We start from the raw sequence: 21,515 nt of genomic DNA, 5'->3' as shown, positions 1-21,515 counted from the left end.
TCTCCATCTGTTTGTATTATCATTAATTTCTTTCATCAGTATCTTCTCGTTTTCTGCATACAGGTCTTTTGTCTCCCTAGGTAGGTTTATTCCTAGGTGTTTTATTCTTTTTGTTGCAATGGTAAATGGGAGTGTTTCCTTAATTTATCTTTCAGATTTTTTTATCATTACTGTATAGGAATGCAAGAGATTTCTGTGCATTAATGTTGTATCCTGCTACTTTACCAAATTCATTGATTAACTCTAGTAGTTTTCTGATAGCATCTTCAGGATTCTCTATGTATAGTATCATTTCATCTGCAAACAGTGACAGCTTTACTTCATCTTTTCCAATTTGGGTTATTTTTATTTCTTTTTCTTCTCTGATTGCTGTGGCTAAAACTATGTTGAATAATAGTGGTGAGAGTGGACAACCTTGTCTCATTCCTGATCTTAGTGGAAATGTTTTCAGTTTTTCACCATTGAGAACAATGTTGCCTGTGGGTTTGTCATAAATGGGCTTTATTATGTTGAGGTAAATTGCCTCTATGCCTACTTTCTGGATGGTTTTTATCATAAATGAGTGTTGATTTTTTTTTTTTTTTTGGTGATACGCAGGCCTCTCACTGTTGTGGCCTCTCCCGTTGTGGAGCACAGGCTCCGGACGCGCAGGCTCAGCGGCCATGGCTCACGGGCCCAGCCGCTCCGCGGCATGTGGGATCCTCCCAGACCGGGGCACGAACCCATGTCCCCTGCATCGGCAGGCGGACTCTCAACCACTGCGCCACCAGGGAAGCCCGAGTGTTGATTTTTGTCAAAAGCTTTTTCTGCATCTATTGAGATGATCTTATGGTTTTTATCCTTCAGTTAATATGGTTTATCACATTGATTGATTTGCGTATTTTGAAAAATCTTTGCATTCCTGTAATAAACCCCACTTGATCATGGTGTATGATCCATTTAATGTGCTGTTGGATTCTGTTTGCTAGTATTTTGTTGAGGATTTTGCATCTATGTTCATTAGTGATATTGACCTGTAGTTTTCTTTCTTTGTGACATCTTTGTCTGGTTTTTGTATCAGGGTGATGATGGCCTCATAGAATGAGTTTGGGAGTGTTCCTCCCTCTGCTATATTTTGGAAGAGTTTGAGAAGGTTAGGTATTAGCTCTCCTCTAAATGTTTGATAGAATTTGCCTGTGAAGCCATCTGGTCCTGGGCTTTTGTTTGTTGGAAGATTTTTAATCACAGTCTCAATTTCAGTGCTTGTGATTGGTCTGTTTATATTTCCTATTTCTAACTGGTTCAGTCTTGGAAGGTTGTGCTTTTCTACCAATTTGTCCATTTCTTCTAGGTTGACCATTTTTTTGGCATATAGTTTCTTGTAATAATCTCTCATGATCTTTTGAATTTCTGCAGTGTCGATTGTTACTTCTTTTTCATTTCTAATTCTATTGATTTGAGTCTTCTCCCATTTTTCTTCTTGATGAGTCTGGCTAATGGTTTATCAATTTTGTTTATCTTCTCAAAGAACCAGCTTTTAGTTTTATTGATCTTTGCTATCATTTCCTTTATTTCTTTTTCATTTATTTCTGATCTGACCTTTATGATTTCTTTCCTTCTGCTGACTTTGGGGTTTTTTTGTTCTTATTTCTCTAATTGCTTTAGTTGTAAGTTTAGGTTGTTTAGTTGAGATGTTTCTTGTTTTTTGAGGTAGGATTGTATTGCTATAGACTTCCCTCTAAGAACTGCTTTTGCTGCATCCCATAGGTTTTGGGTCATTGTGTTTTCATTGTCACTTGTTTCTAGGTATTTTTTGATTTGCTCTTTGGTTTGTTCAGTGATGTCTTGGTTATTAAGTAGTGTATTGTTTAGCCTCCATATGTTTGGATTTTTTCCAGATTTTCTCCTGTAATTGATATCTAGTCTCATAGCACTGTGATCAGAAAGATATTTGATATGATTTTATCTTGCTTGAATTTACCAAGGTTTGCTTTGTGACCCAAGATATGATCTATCCTGGAGAATGTTCCATGAGCACTTGAGAAGAAAGTGTATTCCCTTGTTTTTGGATGGAATGTCGTATAAATATCAATTAAGTCCATCTTGTTTAATGTAATCGTTTAAAGCTTGTGTCTCCTTATTTATTTTCATTTTGGATGATGTGTACATTGGTGACAGTGGGGTGTTAAAGTCCTCTACTATGATTGTGTACTGTCGATTTCCCCTTTCATGGCTGTTAGCATTTGCCTTGTGTATTGAGGTACTCCTATGTTGGGTGCATAAATATTTACAATTTTTATATCTTCTTCTTGGATTGATCCCTTGATCATTATGTAGTGTCCTTCTCTGTCTCTTGTAATAGTCTTTAGTTTAAAGTCTATTTTGTCTGATGTGAGACTTGCTACTCCAGCTTTCTTTTGATTTCCATTTGTATGGAATATCTTTTTCCATTCCCTCACTTTCAGTCTGTATGTTTCCCTAGGTCTGAAATGGGTCTCTTGTAGACAGCATATATACGGGTCTTGTTTTTGTGTCCCTTCAGCCAGTCTATGTCTTTTGGTTGGAGCATTTAATCCATTTACATAAGGTAATTATCAATATGTATGTTCCTATTACCATTTTCTTAATTGTTTTGGGTTTGTTATTGTAGGTCTTTTCCTTCTCTTGTGTTTCCTGCATGGAGAAGTTCCTCTAGCATTTGTTGTAGAGCTGATTTGGTGGTGCTGAATTCTCTTAGCTTTTGATTGTCTGTAAAGGTTTTAATTTCTCCATCAAATCTGAAAGAGATCCTTGCTGGGTAGAGTCATCTTGGTTGTAGGTTTTTCCCTTTCATCACTTTAAATATAACCTGCCACTCCCTTCTGTTTTGCAGAGTTGTTGCTAAAAGATCAGCTGTTAATGGCAGGTGGATTCTTAACCACTGCGCCACCAGGGAATTGCCTACACACTGTTAAGTGTGTCTTTTTTTTAAAAAAAAAAATGAATGTAGAGTGGATGTGAAATATATATGATCTCTGAAGAAAATGATTGCTGTATTATGAGATAAATGTAATTACTTTTCAATAATCATGTGACATAATGTAAGTTCAGTACTGAGCTATAAATATTGGCAATTCTCCAGTCATTTTTAACTTAATAAGAAATTATTTCAGGGACATTGAGTATATAACATGTCTTTTAAAAATTAAAACTGTCTTCTAATTTATGTAGTTACCTATTCTTAGGACTTAAATATTTACTTCCTAAATGTGATTTGGTATGTTTTTGAGTGAGGTGGGAGGGATTATGATTAATCCCCTTACTCTTGAGGATTCAAAAAGGATTATTTCTTAAAATAGCTTTGTTTTTTAAAAAATTACATACTAATTAATTACAAGAAAATATAAAAGTACAGCAAAAAAAGGTAAAAGCCATCTGAACATCCTTCCAGATAACTTTTCCAACAACAGAGCAAAATAAACAAATGAGACCTAATCAAACTTACAAGCTTTTGCACAGTAAGGGAAACCATAAACAAAATGAAAAGACAACCTATGGGGTGGGAAAAAGTATTTGCAAATGATGTGACTGACAAGGGCTTAACTTCCAAAATATGCAAATAGCTCATACAGCTCAATAACAGAAAAGCAAACAACCCAATCAAAAATGGGCAGAAGACCTAAATGGATATTTCTCCAAAGAAGACATAGAGATGGCCAATGACCACATGAAAAGATGCTCAAGAACGCTAATTATTAGAGAAATACAAATCAAAACTATAATGAGTTACCACCTCACACTGGTCAGAATGGCCATTATTACAAAGTCTACAAATAACAAACGCTGCAGAGGGCATGGAATAAAGGGTACCCTCCTGTACTACTGTTAGGAATGTAAATTGGTACAGCCACTCTGGAAAACAGTATGGCGGTTCCTTAAAAAACTAAAAATACAGTTAGCATATGATCCAGCAATCCCAATCCTGTGCATATATCTAGAGAAGACTCTAATTCAAAAAGATACAAGTACCCCAAGTGTTCATAGCAGCACTATTTACAACAGCCAAGACATGGAAGCAACCTACATGTCCATCGACAGATGAATGGATAAAGAAGATGTGGCATACACACACACACACACACACAGAATGGAATACTACTCAGCCATAAAAAGAATGAAATAGTGCCATTTGCAACTACTTGGGTGGACCTAGAGATTATCATACTAAGTGAAATAAGTCAGAAAGAGAAGGACAGTTACCATGTGATATCACTTTTATGTGGAAAATAAGATAGGACACAAATGAACTTATCTATGAAACGGAAACAGACTCATAGAAATAGAGAACAGGCTTGTGGTTGCCAAGGGGGAAAGCAGGGGGAAGGGATAAATTAGGAGTATGGGATTAAAGATACAAACTACTATATGTAGGGACTTCCCTGGTGGTCCAGTGGTTAAAACTCTGTGCTCCCAATGGAGGGGGCCCAGGTTCGATCCCTTTTCAGGGAACTAGGTCTCGGATGAGCAACTAAAGATCCTGTGTGCCGCAACGAAGATCCTGCATGCCACAAGGAAATCCCGCACACGGTAACGAAGATCCTGCGTGCCGCAGTAAGACCTGGCACAGCCCAATAAATATTAAAAAAACAAAAACAGCGCTTCCCTGGTGGCGCAGTGGTTGAGAGTCCACCTGCCGATGCAGGTGATGCGGGTTCGTGGCCTGGTCTGGGATGATCCCACATGCCGCGGAGCGGCTGGGCCCGTGAGCCATGGCCGCTGAGCTTGCGCGTCCGGAGGCTATGCTCCGCAACGGGCGAGGCCACAGCAGTGAGAGGCCCACATACTGCAAAAAAAACAAAAAAACAAAAAAACAGGAAAACTACTATATGTAAAATAGATAACAAGGTCCTACTGTATGGCACAGGGAACTATATTTAATATCCTGTAATATTCCATAATGGAAAAGAATATGAAAAAGAATACATATATGTGTATAACTCAATCACTTCGCTATACACGAGAAAGTAACACAACATTATAAATCAACTTTACTTCAATTAAGAAAAAAACAATTGGATTAAAAAAAATCCTATCAACAGTGAAAAAAAGAAATTCCAAATGTGTCACTAGCTCCTTGGTCTTGATTAAGTTACTTACTTTATTTAGGCAACAACATCCTTGTCTGTAATATAGGGTCATAATACCTACCTCTTAGAATTGTTGTATGGATATCTAATGAGAGGTTACTATATGCCCACCTCTGTGCTACATGCATTATCTCATTTCGAGGAGTAGAAGCATTCATTTCCTGGGGAAACAAATGTGGGAAGGACATTCCAAGCAGAAGGAACTAAATGTACAGCCTACAAGGTAAAAGAATGTGTGAAACAATGTGGTGTTTTTGAAAAGTGATGACTATAGCACATGTGTAAAGGGAAAGCATAAGAGAGATGATGGGAATTGAGAGGAAATTTATCTTGAACCCAGATCATCAAGAGTCTGTCTTTCTAAGGAGTTTAGAATATATCCTGTAAAGCAGGTAGCACAAATTCAGTTGTTTATGGGGAGCCAGGCAGGTAAGGTACTTGAATGAATTGAAGTGGAAAAGGACTGTGGTAAACTGGAAATCACAAATCACATATGCCCTGTCTTATCTAGGTGTCCTGTCCTCTGCTCCAGCACAGTTTTCTATGTGGAAATTTGGGCCTAGTGTTGCTGAATTTTCTGATTTTTTGAAGAGAAGTTACATATCCATATTTTTAATATGAAATCATATTTTCAAAGCACCTGTGTGTGCGGAAAAAAAACCTTCATCGTTTTTTTTTTTTTTGGCGGTACGCGGGCCTCTCACTTTTGTGGCCTCTCCCATTGCGGAGCACAGGCTCTGGACGCGCAGGCTCAGTGGCCATGGCTCACGGGCCCAGCTGCTCCATGGCATGTGGGATCCTCCCGGACCGGGGCACGAACCCGCATCCCCTGCATCGGCAGGCAGACTCTCAACCACTGCGCCACCAGGGAAGCCCCCTTCATGTTTATTTTTTACTCAGTCTGTAGGCTATCAGTTTATGGCCTCTGCTGTAGATAGATGGGAAGCCATACAAGCTTTTTAATAACAAGGGTGGTGACATGGCCAGATTTGATCTTGAGATAGATCATTCTCGCCTCAGTGTGGAGAATGGATTGGTGAGAATAAAGAATGGACGTAGAAGGCTATTGTAATAGATAGAAAAAGTGAGAGAAGTGGCTAGTTTAAGGCAGTGGCATAGGGCTGGAAGTGGGAGTGGGAGATGAATTGAAGAGCTCACTTCAGTGCCGTGCTTCCCAATATTTTCATTTTCACAGACCATTGTGGATTTACTGTTTGGAAAGATTTATGTCTTGCAAGTAAGACATAATAAACAACAATAACATAGTAAACAACAATAACAAATAACTAATATTATTGATCACTTACTATGTGCTAAAAGTATTCTGTGCTAAGGGCTTTATACACTTACTTAAGCCTCATAGCAGTGATATAAGATAGATAATATTACCATCTCCATTTTACAAATGAAAGGAATGAGATTTAGAAGAGTTAACTTGCTTGACTAGTAAACCAAGGGGGCAGAATTTAGATCCAGAACCTGAAATTTTTTATAGCAACAAATATAGGAACAATAAAGCAAGTTCTGTACTGTATAATAACAATTATAGTAATTACTAGAACTGAATTAGCTTATTTATAGGAAGTTATTAGCACAAATTTTACATAAACATTATTATGTTGAAGTTTTTCTGTAAAAATGTTTTTTGGGTTAAACGTATTTTTATGTGAATTTCTGTAAGAGATGAGATACAACTAACTCTGGTGTAGATGGGATTTAGTACAATTGTATTTGCAATAGCATGTTATTTAAATTTTCCACATGCTATAACAGATGACTTAGCACAACACAATTTGAATTTTTTACCTTATTCTTTTCAATTTTACCTCCAGATGAATTTCATTTGATTTAGCTACTTTTAGGTTCAGCCTTATTTTGAATATGTTATTGAACTAGAATAAAAGAAAGATACATTACTCTCTTCCCAGGAGCCTTAATTCTTTATGGTTTCCACTATTGCCATGATTTTTACCATTGTGAAAATTCAAATTTTTATAGAGTTTTACAGTGTAAGAATTGCAGCTCAGCTATTTAAGGCAGCAATTGCCATATTATCATAGAACTAAAATCAGAAAAGAATGGAACTAACATTTATTGAAAACGTTTTATATGCCAGATATGTCTAAATCCATTGTCTAAATCATCACAACAACCCTATAAAGGTAAGTGGTGTCTCTGTTTTACAGATGGAAAAAAATGCCCCCGAAGTTAAATACCTTGCTCAAATTCCCACAGCTAGTTACAGGTAAAGCCAGGATTTAAATCCAAATCTATTTGATTTCAAATAGAGAAGTTCTGTAGCATTACTTAAAAACTATAAGCAACTCAGTCCATAAGTACTTGTCACCTGGGATAATATTTGCCAAACATATGTTGACTAAAGATTGGCATCAAGATATATAAAGAACTCTTGCAATTCAGTAATAAGACAAGCAACCCAATATAATATGGGCAAAAGATGTAAACAAACACATCACAAAGATTATGCTCTACAAATGGCTAATAAGCACAATAAAAAGCACTCAACATTATTAGTCATCAGGGAAGTGTAAATTAAAACCACAATGAGATAGTATTACTACATTCCCACCAGAATGGCTAAAATTAAAAAGCCAAATATGGGTAAGGATGTGGAGCAATCAGAAGTCTTACACATTATTTTTGGGAATATAAAATGGTATAACCACTTTGGACAATGGTCTACAGATACACCTACCCTATGTTCAGAAATTCCACTCAAGTATTTACTCAAAATAAATGAAAGCACATTTCAAAATTGTCAACAAAGGGACTTCCCTGGTGGTCCAGTGGGTAAGACTCCACACTACCAATGCAGGGAGCCTGGGTTTGATCCATGGTCGGGGAACTAGATCCCTCATACATGCTGCAACTAAGAGTCCACATGCCCCAACTAAGAGTCTGTGTGCTGCAACTTAAGAGTCTCCATGCTGCAACTAAAGATCCCACATGCAGTGATGAAGATCCTGCATGCCACAACTAAGACCCGATGCAGCCAAAAAAAAAAGATGTCAACAAAAACCATGTACAAGAATGTTCATGGCAGCTTTAGTTGTAATAGCCCCAAACTGGAAAAAGCCTTGTTGTGCGGGAACAGAAGGATGGCTAAACAAACTGTTATATTCATACAATGGACTACTACTCAGCAATAAAAAGGAACAGACTGGGGGTGGGATGAACTGGGAGATTGGGATTGACATGTATACACTACTATGTATAAAATAGATAACTAATGAGAATCTACTATATAGCACAGGGAACTCTGCTCAGTGCTCAGTGGTGACCTAAATGGGAAGGGAATCTAAAAAAGAGGGGATATATGTGTACGTATGGCTGATTCACTTTGCTGTACAGAAACTGACACAGCAGTGTAAAGCAACTATACTCCAATAAAAAAAATAAAATAAAGTCAGCTTTGTTTGACAGTAATTTTTTAAAAAAAGAGCAAACTACTAATATGTGCAACAACATGAGTACATCTCAAAAATATGCTATGTGAAAAAGCCTCACTCAAAAGAGTGCATGTTGTTTGATTTTATTTATTTATTATTTATTTATTTATTTTTTAACATCTTTATTGGAGTATAATTGCTTTACAATGGTGTGTTAGTTTCTGCTTTATAACAAAGTGAATCAGTTATACATATACATATGTTCCCATATCCCCTCCCTCTTGCGTCTCCCTCCCTCCCACCCTCTCTCTAGGTGGTCACAAAGCACCGAGCTGATCTCCCTGTGCTATGCGGCTGCTTCCCACTAGCTATCTGTTTTACGTTTGGTAGTGTATATATGTCCATGCCACTCTCTCACTTTGTCACAGCTTACCCTTCCCCCTCCCCATATCTTCAAGTCCATTCTCTAGTAGGTCTGTGTCTTTATTCCCATCTTACCCCTAGGTTCTTCATGACCTTTTTTTTTTCTTAGATTCCATATATATGTGTTAGCATACGGTATTTGTTTTTCTCTTTCTGACTTACTTCACTCTGTATGACAGACTCTAGGTCCATCCACCTCACTACAAATAACTCAATTTCGTTTCTTTTTATGGCTGAGTAATATTCCATTGTATATATGTGCCACACCTTCTTTATCCATGTTGTTTGATTTTATTATAGGAAGTTCTAAAATAGGCAAAACTAATCAATCATTAAAAAAAAAAAATCAGGACACTGGTTGCCTCTGGCGGGGATTGAGTGGTAAGGGGCATGAGAAAACTTCCTGGGGTAATGGTAAGGTTTTATATCTTTGATTGCTTTTTAAAATTTCATTGTTCGGTGCAAGTGCATATAAGTACAATTGATTTTTGTGTATTGATCTCGTAACCTTGCTGAACTTGTTTATTTTTCTCTAATAGTTTTTGTGTAGGTTCCTTAGGATTTTCTATATATAAGATCATTCCATCTGTAAATAGAGATAGTAGTTTTACTTCTTCCCTCCCAGCTTGAATGCCTTTTATTTCTTTTCTTTGCCTAGTCACCCTTTCTCAATCACCTTTGCAGTCTGTTTCTATTCTATCCAACCTTGGTATAATTAACTGCCTTCTGGGTGTGTCCACTTACGTATCTCTTTAGATCGTCAACCTCACTATGTCCAAGACTGAACTCATTGCTTCTGTCAAAGTCTTCTTCCTCTAGAGTCCCCTGTCTTGGTAGTGACATCACATCCAACTAATTGTTTAGCCAGAAAACTGAGAATCATCCTTGACTCCTCCATTTTCCTTACCCATCATATCTAATTCACCACTAAGTCCTGATGGTCCTGCTTCCTAAATCTCTTGAATCAGTCTAAAACTTATCCTTTCTGCTACCACTACCCTTGGTCAAACTACCATCATGTCTGGCCAGGACTGTTGCACTTGCTTAACTGGTTCCTCCAGAAGCTACTCTTGACTTTCACTTACCTATTCTTCACATTTTTGTCAGCATGATCTTTCTGAAAAGACAAATGTGATCATGTCACTGCCCTACTTAAAACATTCTTAAGCCTTCCTGTTCAAGTCCAGCATGGGCTGTATCCCTGCCTGCTTGCTTCCCATTACTCTTTGTATTAAGATCAAAATACGGTCTGTGAGGCCTTGCAAGTATGGCCTCTGCCTACTTTCCCAGACATTGTTACACTGGCTTTCTTTTGCTTCCTTGAACCAGATACCTGTTGAACTTTAAGTACCAAAGGGCAGGGATCATATACCAGTTTATACTCAGGACCTGACATGTGGTTAGGTACCAGTAAATATTAGTTGAGTAATTACAGATTATGTGCCAAGGCAGAGATGGATATGTTCATTATCTTAATTGTGATGATGGTTTCATGTATGTATGTCAAAACTTTTGTCAAACTTAATATGTCAAATGTAACCTATTGTACACTTTAAATAGGTACAGTTTATTGCATGTTAATTTTTTCTCAATAAAGCTGCTAAATAAACACCTATGTTCCTTTTTAGGGTCTTGGCACATTCTTTTTTTTTATATAGATTTATTTTATTTATTTATTTGTTTGTTTGTTTGGCTGTGCTGGGTCTTCGTTGCTGTGTGCGGGCTTTCTCTAGTTGCGGTGAGCAGGGGCTACTCTTCGTTGCGGTGTGTGGGCTTCTCATTGTGGTGGTTTCTTTTGTTGCGGGGCACGGGCTCTAGGAGCGCGGGCTTCAGTAGTTGTGGCACGTGGGCTCAGTAGTTGTGGCTCGCAGGCTCTAGAGCGCAGGCACAGTAGTTGTGGCGCACGGGCTTAGTTGCTCCGCGGCATGTGGGATCTTCCCGGACCAGGGCTCGAACCCGTGTCCCCTGCATTGGCAGGCGGATTCTTACCCACCGCGCCACCAGGGAAGCCCCAGAACATTCTTTTTATTTGTAATCTTCTTTTGCTCTTCTTTGCTCACCTAATTCCTACCTATTTTTTAGTCTTTGCTTAAATATATTTCTTCAGGATCTAGCTTGGAATCCCCCTTCATATCCACCTAGATTAATTCTGCCTATTACATATCCTATCCTTCAGAGCATTTCTCATAATTATGCATAATTATGTAGTATTTGTTTAATGTCATCTTTTCACCTAAACTGTAATCTTCATGAGGATTGGGACCATGCCTTTCTTGTTCAGTAATGTATATCCTAGGGATGTATTATAGGCACTGAAATATTTGTTGACTGAATTAACAAATATGTATCCATTTATTTATTCTGCACATATCCATTGAGCCCTACCAGGAACCAGGTACTATTCTAGGTTCTGGAGTTACAGCAATGAACAAAACAGACCAAGAATAATCTCTGCACTCATAGAATTTACATTTAAGTGTCAGGACACAGGGCTTCCCTGGTGGCACAGTGGTTGAGAGTCCGCCTGCTGATGCAGGGGACACGGGTTCGTGCCCCGGTCCAGGAAGATCCCACAGGCCACGGACTGGCTAGGCCCGTGAGCCATGGCCGCTGAGCCTGCGCATCTGGAGCCTGTGGTCCGCAACGGGAGAGGCCACAACAGTGAGAAGCCTGCATACTGCCAAAAAAAAAAAGAGTCAGGACACAGACAGTTAAATAGTCAGGTGGTGGTAAACACTGTGGAGAAAAATAGAGCAGGGAAGGGGAGTAAGTGGTGCCGAGGCATGTGGAGAATTGTCTCATTGCTCTTAGAGACCTATAGGGATTAGAATCTGGTCATTGAGGGATGACCTAGGAGCTCTGGACTCCTTGGAGTGGTGGGGCATAAAGGGCATTATGAGATTAGTCTTGAAGGTCTCAAGGCAATTAGTGGAAGTTGTGAGTGTCGAACAATAGGAGGATCAGGAATCTTGCTAGGATCACACAGAATCCTTGGTTCCTTCTGTTCATCCTGCGGACAGTGATGTGGAAGTTTAGGTGTTGTATCTAGAGCACACAGAGTACTGAATGCTTCCCTTGATTGCTGCTGATAGATTTGTAAAGTACCAACCACCAGCAAGATTCTTTGGGAAAAACAAAAGCAATCTACCGACTTTAATCTCTCCCTGCTCTCAAGGAACTCACAATCTAGTTGACAAGACATATATGTAGAAAAATAATTATGATATAAAATAGAATGTAATAAGAGTAATAATAACAGAAATACAAATGTACTACAGGATTGAAGAAGGCAAGAATAATTGCAAAGGTGTAGGGGCAGAAAGGAAGCTGGAAGGTAAAACAAGGTAGAGGAAGGACAAGATTTCAACCAGCAGAAATGATAGGAAGTTGCATCTTAAGCAAATGAACGTCTCTATTTGGATGCCTTTATTCTACCCCAAACTCAGCGTGTGTGTGTGTGAAGCCAGTTATTCCCCACAAACTCTGACCTTTCTCCTAATTTCCCTGTTTGTGATCATTCTCCCTAATATTCAGACTATAAATGTTATAACCACCTTTGTTTCTCTCTTCCTCTAAAATAATAACCACCACAATGACTACCATTTATTGGTTAATCGCAGTGATCCAGACTCTGCTAAATCTTTTACATACAACTGGTGTGATCTGCTTCATAAAACTCAAAGTGAAAATGCAGTCTGTGTCTTATTCTCTAACAAATTAAAGCCAACCCAAGTCCCTATATGCTATATTTAGCAGAATATCACCCTTTCCCACATAATATCTGAAATACAGGCATTTCCCTTTCCACTGTATTGTCTGAAAGCTTCAAAGGGTTTGTTCATTCTAATCAGAAGGTGTATCTGATTCCCACTTCTAAGCAGGGAGGAATCTTGGTGACTCTCAGTCTGGTATCATTGTTGTTCTTTGTTGCTAGGTGGTACAGGTGTCAAATAGTCATTTCCATCATCTGGTGCTGCTGGTCCCCAAACAGCAAAATTTCACTGGCAAAAGCTTTTGGCAAAAGCTGGTAAGCTCCTTTCAAATGGATGATTCCATGGAAAATTTACTGTCTCAGTGCTCCAGCTGACTTACGGTATCCCTCTTTATATACTTTTAGTTCCCAATCCTTTCAGGCATACAACACAATCCATTCTTTTATGAGACTCTGTTGTCACAGAGAAGTGCCTAGCTGAGTTTGAGTACCCTCTCAATGCAGAGCCCACAATCAATGTCTTTTTATGAGAATCTCCCATGAATTAAGCAATTTTCCCCCTACCATCCAAATGCAAAAGGCCTCTTACGAAGTTCCTCCCAGAAAGTCTTGGTTTGTTTAAGCCAATTAATTCTCCCTGGTAACCAGAGATGGAGTGTGTTATCTATCATTGAGTCTCAAGGTATTTTGCTAAACTCTAATCACTAAACAAATCTTCCAGCTTTCGTTATATTTATATAAAAAATTAAACTACTTAAGTGACCCTTTTTAGGATAAAGGTCAGTTTCTCTCTATTAAAAAAAATTATTACCTACAATTCTTAAACGTTGATGTGCATAAGCTCTCTTGGGTTATTACCCACAATTGCATATTACTGGGCACCCAATTCCAGAGATTCTGATTGATTAAATCTAATGTCTGGTTATTCTGAAGCAGATGGTCTGCAGACCACCCTTGGGAAATACTGGACGCTGTCTCACACACTCTTGTACTCGATGCCACTATAATACAGAATTACTTGTCCCTGACCTCCCTCCTTCACCTCTTCCTCATGCCCTGCACATGTACATGTTCATATATCTGTTTGGATACCATCCTCTCACATCTTTCCCTCCCTGTGTATGTATTTTTGGGGGAAGAGAGGGCGTAGTATCCTTATCATTCTGCCAGACCTCTCTTCATTCTTTAAAACTATCCAGATGTCACCTTCTCTGTGACTCCCACATATAGGAAAAAAACCCACAAAACTCCTTTCTTATGTGTTTATTTACATTACATTGTAAGTTCCTTGAGGGCAGGGACACTACAGGGTAGGAAACAAATGACATCAGGCTCTTAACTATTCTGAGAAATAAGATAGAGCCCAGAGTAAGTGATGTTGTATTTGAAACCTGAAGTTTGAATAAGAGTTAACCAGATTAAGAAGTATAAGGAAAGTATCTCAAGTAGAGAGAATAGTGTTTGCAAAGTCCTAGAGGTGAGAGAGTGACATGTTTGAGACTGAAAGAAATTTAGTAAAGTTGAAGAGTTTGGCTAGGGTTAGATCAAAGAGGGCCTTGTAAGAGTCTTAAGCCAATTAGAAAGCTAACTGCAGTTTGGAGAAAGAATTAGAATTAGAGTAAGAGTGGAGGCAGGGAGGTGGGTTTTGAAAAACTATAAGCTGTTAGAAAATAATATTTATCTGGGCTCATGGAACCCATGAAAAAAGTGGTTGGATTCTACACGTACATGGAAAGTAATGAACATGATTTGATGATTGATGTGATATTGGGAGGGTTGCTGGTAAGGCAGCAGTTGGAGACAAGGATGACTGCCAGGTTTCTGGCCTTATGGTGGTGCCATTACCAAGGTAAGGGGGCTGGAGAAGGGAGGGAAAGTATTTGGATAGTTGAGGGAAGTGCTGGGTGGGAAAGATGTTGAATTTAGTCTTTAACATGTTGAATTTGAAATATCTATGTGGCATCCAAGTGTAGATAACAAGTGGCATTTTGAAGAAAGAGGATGAGGTTTGATGCTGAGAATGGGAGAAGAAGCTGATGAAGAAAACATAATAAGAATGCCTGACAATATTGTGAGCTCAAATAGAATTGGTGAACCTGAATTTTCAGTAGCACCAGTCAATCTAAATGTGTGATTTTTTACTCATCAGTGTCTGTCAATCAGGTATGGAGAAGGCGAATAGTTCTAGGATTAAGGTTTTGCCAGGTAGCTGTCAAATAAAGGTAGTTGAGTAACAGGTTTTAGGATGTTGGCAAAAGAGCAATTAAAATAATGGACCAAGGAATCTAAGCTGGATGATAATGATAATTTCATTTATCATTATTTATTAAGTGCTTACTATGTACCAGGCACCTAGGAGAGGAGTGAAGAATAGGTAGAGAAAATTAAATTGATTTTTATTAGAAGTGTCATATGTCTTTTGAGTTTATGATGTTTGGAACCATGCAAAAATGTTTTCATTTTTATGTAGTCAAACTTAACAATATTTTCTTTTATTCATCTGGATTTTGAGTTATAGCTTCTCCCTACATCTGCATTATAGAGAAACCTATGCATTTTTTTTCTAGTACTTACATAGTTTCACTCTTTTACATTTAGATCTCTGATCTATTTGAAGTTTATTCTTGTATATGGTATGAAGAGTGGATCTAATCTTTTTTTCAGTTGTCCCAACACCATTGATTAAAAAGTCCATCTTTGTCCTTGTGATTTGAAGTATCGCCTTTATCACATACTTGTAAATTGAGTCAGTTTCTGGACGTGCTGTTTTATTCCATTGGTCTTTCTGTGTACTCATGTGCTGGTACTATGCTGCTTTACTTTTAAAGACTTTGCAAGTTTTATATCTGGTAGTAATTTCTCCTCATAGCTTTCCTTTTTCAGTGTTTTCTTAGCTATTCTTTTGTGTCTGTTTTTCCATATGAACTATAATATCAACTTATCTAGCTCCAGAAAAAAAGCTTGGTATTTTTATTTGGGTTGCATTAAATTATGTTCATTTAGGGAGCACTAAAATCTTGGTGATGTTAAGATATCCTTAACATCAAAGATGAATGAGATACATCTTTGAACAAGCACTTTTGTTCTTTCCATAGTGTTTTATGGGTTTCTTCATACATTTCTTAAGTTTATTCTGAGTATTTTGCTTTTCTTGTGCTCTTGTAATGGAGTTTTTTCTTACCTAGTCTATTTTGTTAATTTTTTTCAAAGAGCCAGGATTTTAATTTATTAATTTTAATAACTAATTTCTGTTCTCTGCCTTATTAATTTCTGCTTTCATCTTTATTATTTACTTTACTGTGTTTTCTTTCTGTTTATTTTTTGTTCTTTTTCTAGCTTTTTGATATGGGAATTTAATTAATTTTCATTATTCTTATTGATATAGGTGTTCAATGCTATGAATTTTTTTCTTTTGAACAGTGCTTTAAATGGATCCCATAGATTTTGATATGTAGTGTTTTGTTGTTATTTTTCAAAATTCTCTAATTTCTGTTTGTATTTTGCCTTTCACTCAAGAGTTTTTTAACAGAAGGCCTTTTCATTTTTAGGTCAAAGGGACTTTTTGTTTCTTTAATTATCTTGCTTTATCAGAGCATGTTGTTTTTAATATTGCTACTTTATGGAATTTGCTGATGTTTTCTGATCACTTTTTGTGAACATTCCATGAGCGCTTGAAAAGAAGATATATTCTCTATTATTAGAGTGTAGTGTTTTAATTATATCAATATCTCCATAAGATCTTATTGATTATATTGTCACATTTTTCTATATCCATTCTTGTTTTTTGTTCACTTCACTTGTCTTTTACTAGGAGTGCTGTTAAAGCTTTCCACTAGTAGTGGTTTCTATCAATTTCTTATTTTATATCCTGGTGTTTCTGCTTTATATGGGTGGTTTTTGTCTTTTTTGCTGGGTAGATATAGAGATCTGTTATGTCTCCTTTTTAATTTTGGCTTTTAGCATTATAAAATATTCTTCTTTGTTTCATTTAATCATTTTCACCAAATTCTGCTTTGTCTGATATCAGAATTGCTTTTTATTTTTTCCATTTGCCTGTTATATCTTTGCTTATTTCTTTATTTTCAGTATTTCTAAATCTCTGTGTTTTAGATGTATATAGCATAGATTTAGATTTTGTTATGACACAATTGAAAATCTTTCTCTTTCAATAAATGAATTAAGCCCATTTCCATTTTTTTTTTTTGCGGTATATGGGCCTCTCACTGTTGTGGCCTCTCCCGTTGCGGAGCACAGGCTCCGGACGCGCAGGCTCAGTGGCCATGGCTCACGGGCCCAGCCGCTCCGCGGCATGTGGGATCTTCCCGGATCGGGATACGAACCCGTGTCCCCTGCATCGGCAGGCGGACTCCCAACCACTGCGCCACCAGGGAAGCCCCATTTCCATTTATTGATGTAACTAAAATGTTTGATCTCAGTGCTGTTGTATGAGTATTTTATGTTTTAATTACTGCTGTATTATATTTCCTGGGAGTTTTTCCTATGTCTGTTATTCTTTTAAGGTTTCTTTTGGTATATGGAAAGGTCTGTTTTTTTGTTCTAGTGATTATTTTTATGTTTATATCTTTTACCATGACCACAATCATCTTTTTTTAACTTAACCTTTTACTTTGTGGTTTGTCAGTTGTAAATGGTATCCTTTGAATCTCACAATTACCTTTACAGTAGTTAATGATCTTATTTTACTGTCCACTTTCTCTGTTCCTTTTCCTCACATAACATATAATATTTCTATACTATTTTAAGTCCTAATTTTTAAAAATATAGAAGCTTTCCCTTTTTAAAAATTGACGTGAAATTCACACAACACAAGTACCCATTTTAAAGGATAAAGTTTAGTGGCATTTGATGCATCCACAGTGTGTGCAACCACCACCTTACTCTTGTTTTTAGAACTTTTTCATGAACCCAGAAGAATACCCTGTACCGATTAACTCATCTCCCCCATCCTCTGGAAACCTCTAATCTGCTCTTTGTCTCTGTGGATTTGCTCACTCTGGATATTTCATATAAGTGGAATCATACGATATGTGACCTTTTGTGTCTGGCTCCTTTCTCTTAATGTTTACGAGGTTCATCCAGATTGTAGCATTGTGCCTTTTTATGGCTGAATAATATTACACTGTATGGATATACCACAGTTTATCTACTCATCAGTTTATGGACATTGGATTGTTTTCACCTTTCAGTCATTATGAATAATGCTGATATAAACATTTTTGTACAAGCTTCTGGATGGAAATATGTTTTCATTTCTCTTGGATATATACTTAGGAGTGGAATCGCTGGGTCATATGGTGATTGTTTTCAACTTTTTAAGGAACTGCCAAATTGTTTTCTACAGCAGCCACAGCATGTTATATTCCCACCAACGATGTACAGGGGTCCTATTTCTCCACATCCTCTCATCACTTGTTATCTTCCTTTGATTTGATTATAGCTATTGTAGTGGGTATGAAGTGTTATCTCACTGTGGTTTTGATTTACATTTTCTTAATGATCGATGATGTTAAACATCTTTTCATGAGCTTGTTGGTCATTTGTATGTCTTCTTTTTTTTTTTTTGTGGTATGTGGGCCTTGCTGTTGTGGCCTCTCCCGTTGCGGAGCACAGGCTCCAGACACGCAGGCTTAGTGGCCTTGGCTCACGGGCCCAGCCGCTCCGTGGCATGTGGGATCGTCCCAGATTGGGGCACGAACCCGTGTCCCCTGCATCAGCAGGTGGACTCTCAACCACTGCACCACCAGGGAAGCCCTGTATGTCTTCTTTATGGCAGCTTTTCTATGGTAGTCTAAAAGTTAATATGTCATTAATTTGTGCTTTAAAATGATTTATATGGGAAAATGAACAAAATATTGTTTTGTAAAGAGTGTGATAGACTTGAAATAGATATATTACAAAAATACATGTCATTTTTCAATATAAACAAATGTTTAACTCTGTTTATTTTCTGTACTGTCACGTGGGTGCCCTGGATGATACACTTGTTATAAATAAATGAAAGCAAGATTTAATTCATATAGTACTGTTTTTTATGTTCTTTTATTCTTAAATTATTGATTTAATTTGGTTACTTTAATACATTTTGTTAGGAAGGTTTCAAAAGGCTGTATAATCAGTCTCATATAGATATTGCTGTATAACGTGACAATATGTAAAATTACTTTCACCAATGAATCATAAATATAGCAATGTTACAGTGTTTATGTATGCCTTATATGAGCATAGTTACTCCATAAAGATTTATACTAAATTGTATATTTAGTTGATGACATTTATCATTAAGCCTGATAAAGCAGTGTTAGTTTTCAGTAAGTACTTATAGATTATTGTGTTTTTAACAGTTATGTATTTTGAAGAGTTTGTTTTCTTTTGTCACTCCCCTAAGCAGCTGTGACCTTGTAGTGTGTTGATATAAATTTAAGGGAGAAAAAAATTAGTATAAATACTATAGGACAAGTACTATAAAGATTACAAGAAAAAGTGTCTATTTGGTGTATTTTAAAAGGTTTCAATGTCTACCTTTGAGAAACGAGGGTCTACTCAACATTACTTATCCAAGGGAGGCTATCACTGTATATCACTTTGTCTGCTTCCTTTTAGAGAACCTCATGATGCTCTAGGATATGCAGTTAGCAAAGCTTTGGATCTCACAAAAGCTTGAATACATCTTTGATTGGTTATATATTAAAGGAAATAGCCCACAGCATGGTGCCAGACAAGTGTAGAGCCCAACCAATTTGATCCTTAAGCAGGGAGAAGAATTCTATTCATCATTAAGAGGTTAGACTGTAAAATGTTGTAATTATTTCAGCCTAAATTGGTTTAAAGCTATTTTTTTCCAATAAAACTTCTCTTCAAATTTTGAGGCAAGAAGACAGTTTTCATTTTGACGACCTTTCCTACATTGCGTTTTTCTTCAAGTCCTCCCACCCTACCCTGTGGCCTACTCTGTTTGCTGTTCAAATCTGAATCATAATGTGCATCTGCAGGGATCCTGAATCATGTGACTGAGTGAAGTGTCTCTTGTCATTTATTAATGTTCTTTGAATATCTAATTTTGACATAGTATTTGGCTATATCATGAAGAAATTTGCTCCTGCTCTTGACTATTTCAGAGGTGGGTGCATATGTAGAATTTTTTTTTTTTCTTTTTCATCTATACACAATTGTTTTTGTTTTTGTTTTTTAGTTACAAAATGGAACAAAGAGCACATTGGGCCTTGGCAGGGATCCTTTTACTTGAAGGACCACTCCTATAATGAATGATTTTTATTCAAGTGAATATTCATATATTTCTCTGACTCTAATTTGTATGAAATGACAGACCGCAGACCATTTTATTTGATTACAGTCCCTTCACCTTCATTATCTTTTATGTCTATTTAAACTCTGGACTTGCCATATCCATCTTGACCCTCCCCCACATCTCTGTTTTTATTTTCTTTCATTGCAATTTTCCTCTTTTCTCTTCTGTGGGCATTCACAGATTGTTTTTGGAGTTCATTAAAAAGGGAGTGTGTTGTCTGGGTAGAAAATTACATTTGCATGCTTGAGAGAGGCCTAAGGGTTTTTGTGGGGTTTGGCAAGGATCCTGGCTTCTTTTTTCTTTTGGGAGGGAGGAATGAGAAAAGGGGGTAATGATAAGAAGAGATTTTTGGAAAGGAGAAAAGTAAGAGTTGTTGAGGTGATTTCTTTCCTTATTTTTTTCCTTCCCATTTTATATATATCTAGCTCATTTTCATTTTTTTTTTCCTGCATGTATAAACCACTTGACTAACAATGGAAGAGATTAGAAGCCTTTCTTAGAACTGTTTTTGAATGCACAGTAGAGTTCTGCAAAGCAGAAACCTCTCCTATGATGGTAATTGTACATTTTCGAGTGAACCTGGCAAGTTGAAATATGTATACCTATATATTTTTTTCTCCTTTTCTTTGTGGTAAATGCAGGGGGTTTTATATAGGAAAATTGTTTCTTGAATTAATATGACATTTCATTTAAACTGGTATCTACATCTAGTTACGTTTTGAATTAGGATTTCCCACTTTCAAAACATAGGTTTTTAGGTATAATATTTAGCACTTTTTGAGGTTGATAATGTTTTTTATTAAAGATGATGTCATTTGTTATTTAGAACTTGTCGTTTGTGCCCATTGGGATGTTAGGAAACCATGGAACATTTATAATAAACGGACTATATTTTATAGCAATGAAAACTCAGAAGAATTTGTCTAAGTTCATAGTTAATACATGTGGGTAGTGTAGGACTGAGGATAGTTGTGTGGGTCAGATTGATCAGGAAACTCAGGGAGTTACTTAGTGCTGTATTGGATATTCATAGGAAAATAAATTGATTTATTGTAGAGCTGGCCCATAGAGTTGAATTCTTTTTTTTTAAAATCTGACTGACTTATTATGTACTATAACCATTCAGCAAATATTTTTAATTGAATACTGACTCTGTTCCATAGGGATTAGGTCTAAAAAAATGAGTAAGATATAATAGTTGTCCTTAAGGAGCTTATAGTCACTATTACTTTGTATATTTGCAACTGTGTGTGTATGATATCCATAAAGTCTGGAAACAGACACTTTTATTTTATATATACATGTTTTTAAGATCCAGGAAGCCCTTGTGAAAGGTGTATTTCCCTATGTTTCCAGATTTTATGGTTACCATATGGAGAGAGAGAGAGAGAGAGAGAGAGAGAGAGAGAGTGTGTGTGTGTGTGTGTGTAAACAATTAGTTATAGTATAAGTGCTGGAAAAAAGCTGTATGCAAAATAATTTGAACTACATCAACTTTTCATTCTCTGTTGGATGTTCCCATTAGCATATAAACATAC

The 21,515-nt window shown here is 36.9% G+C and overlaps 2 protein-coding genes across 2 annotated transcripts in view; one reads left to right on the top strand and one right to left on the bottom strand.

Moving 5' to 3' along the window:
• ZSWIM5 (zinc finger SWIM-type containing 5) overlaps positions 1-21,515 on the top strand; it is a 256,329-nt gene that overhangs the window by 41,658 nt on the left and 193,156 nt on the right. The window lies entirely within an intron of this gene.
• The window catches only part of LOC116757821 (ubiquitin-conjugating enzyme E2 K-like), a 30,749-nt gene that overhangs the window by 9,023 nt on the left and 211 nt on the right, over positions 1-21,515 (bottom strand).

This window comes from Phocoena sinus, chromosome 1 (assembly GCF_008692025.1).
Source record: "Phocoena sinus isolate mPhoSin1 chromosome 1, mPhoSin1.pri, whole genome shotgun sequence".
In the NCBI taxonomy this organism is placed as follows: domain Eukaryota; kingdom Metazoa; phylum Chordata; class Mammalia; order Artiodactyla; family Phocoenidae; genus Phocoena; species Phocoena sinus.
Note: the sequence above shows the minus strand (reverse complement) of the source record. Positions and strands in the feature narration are given on the sequence as shown.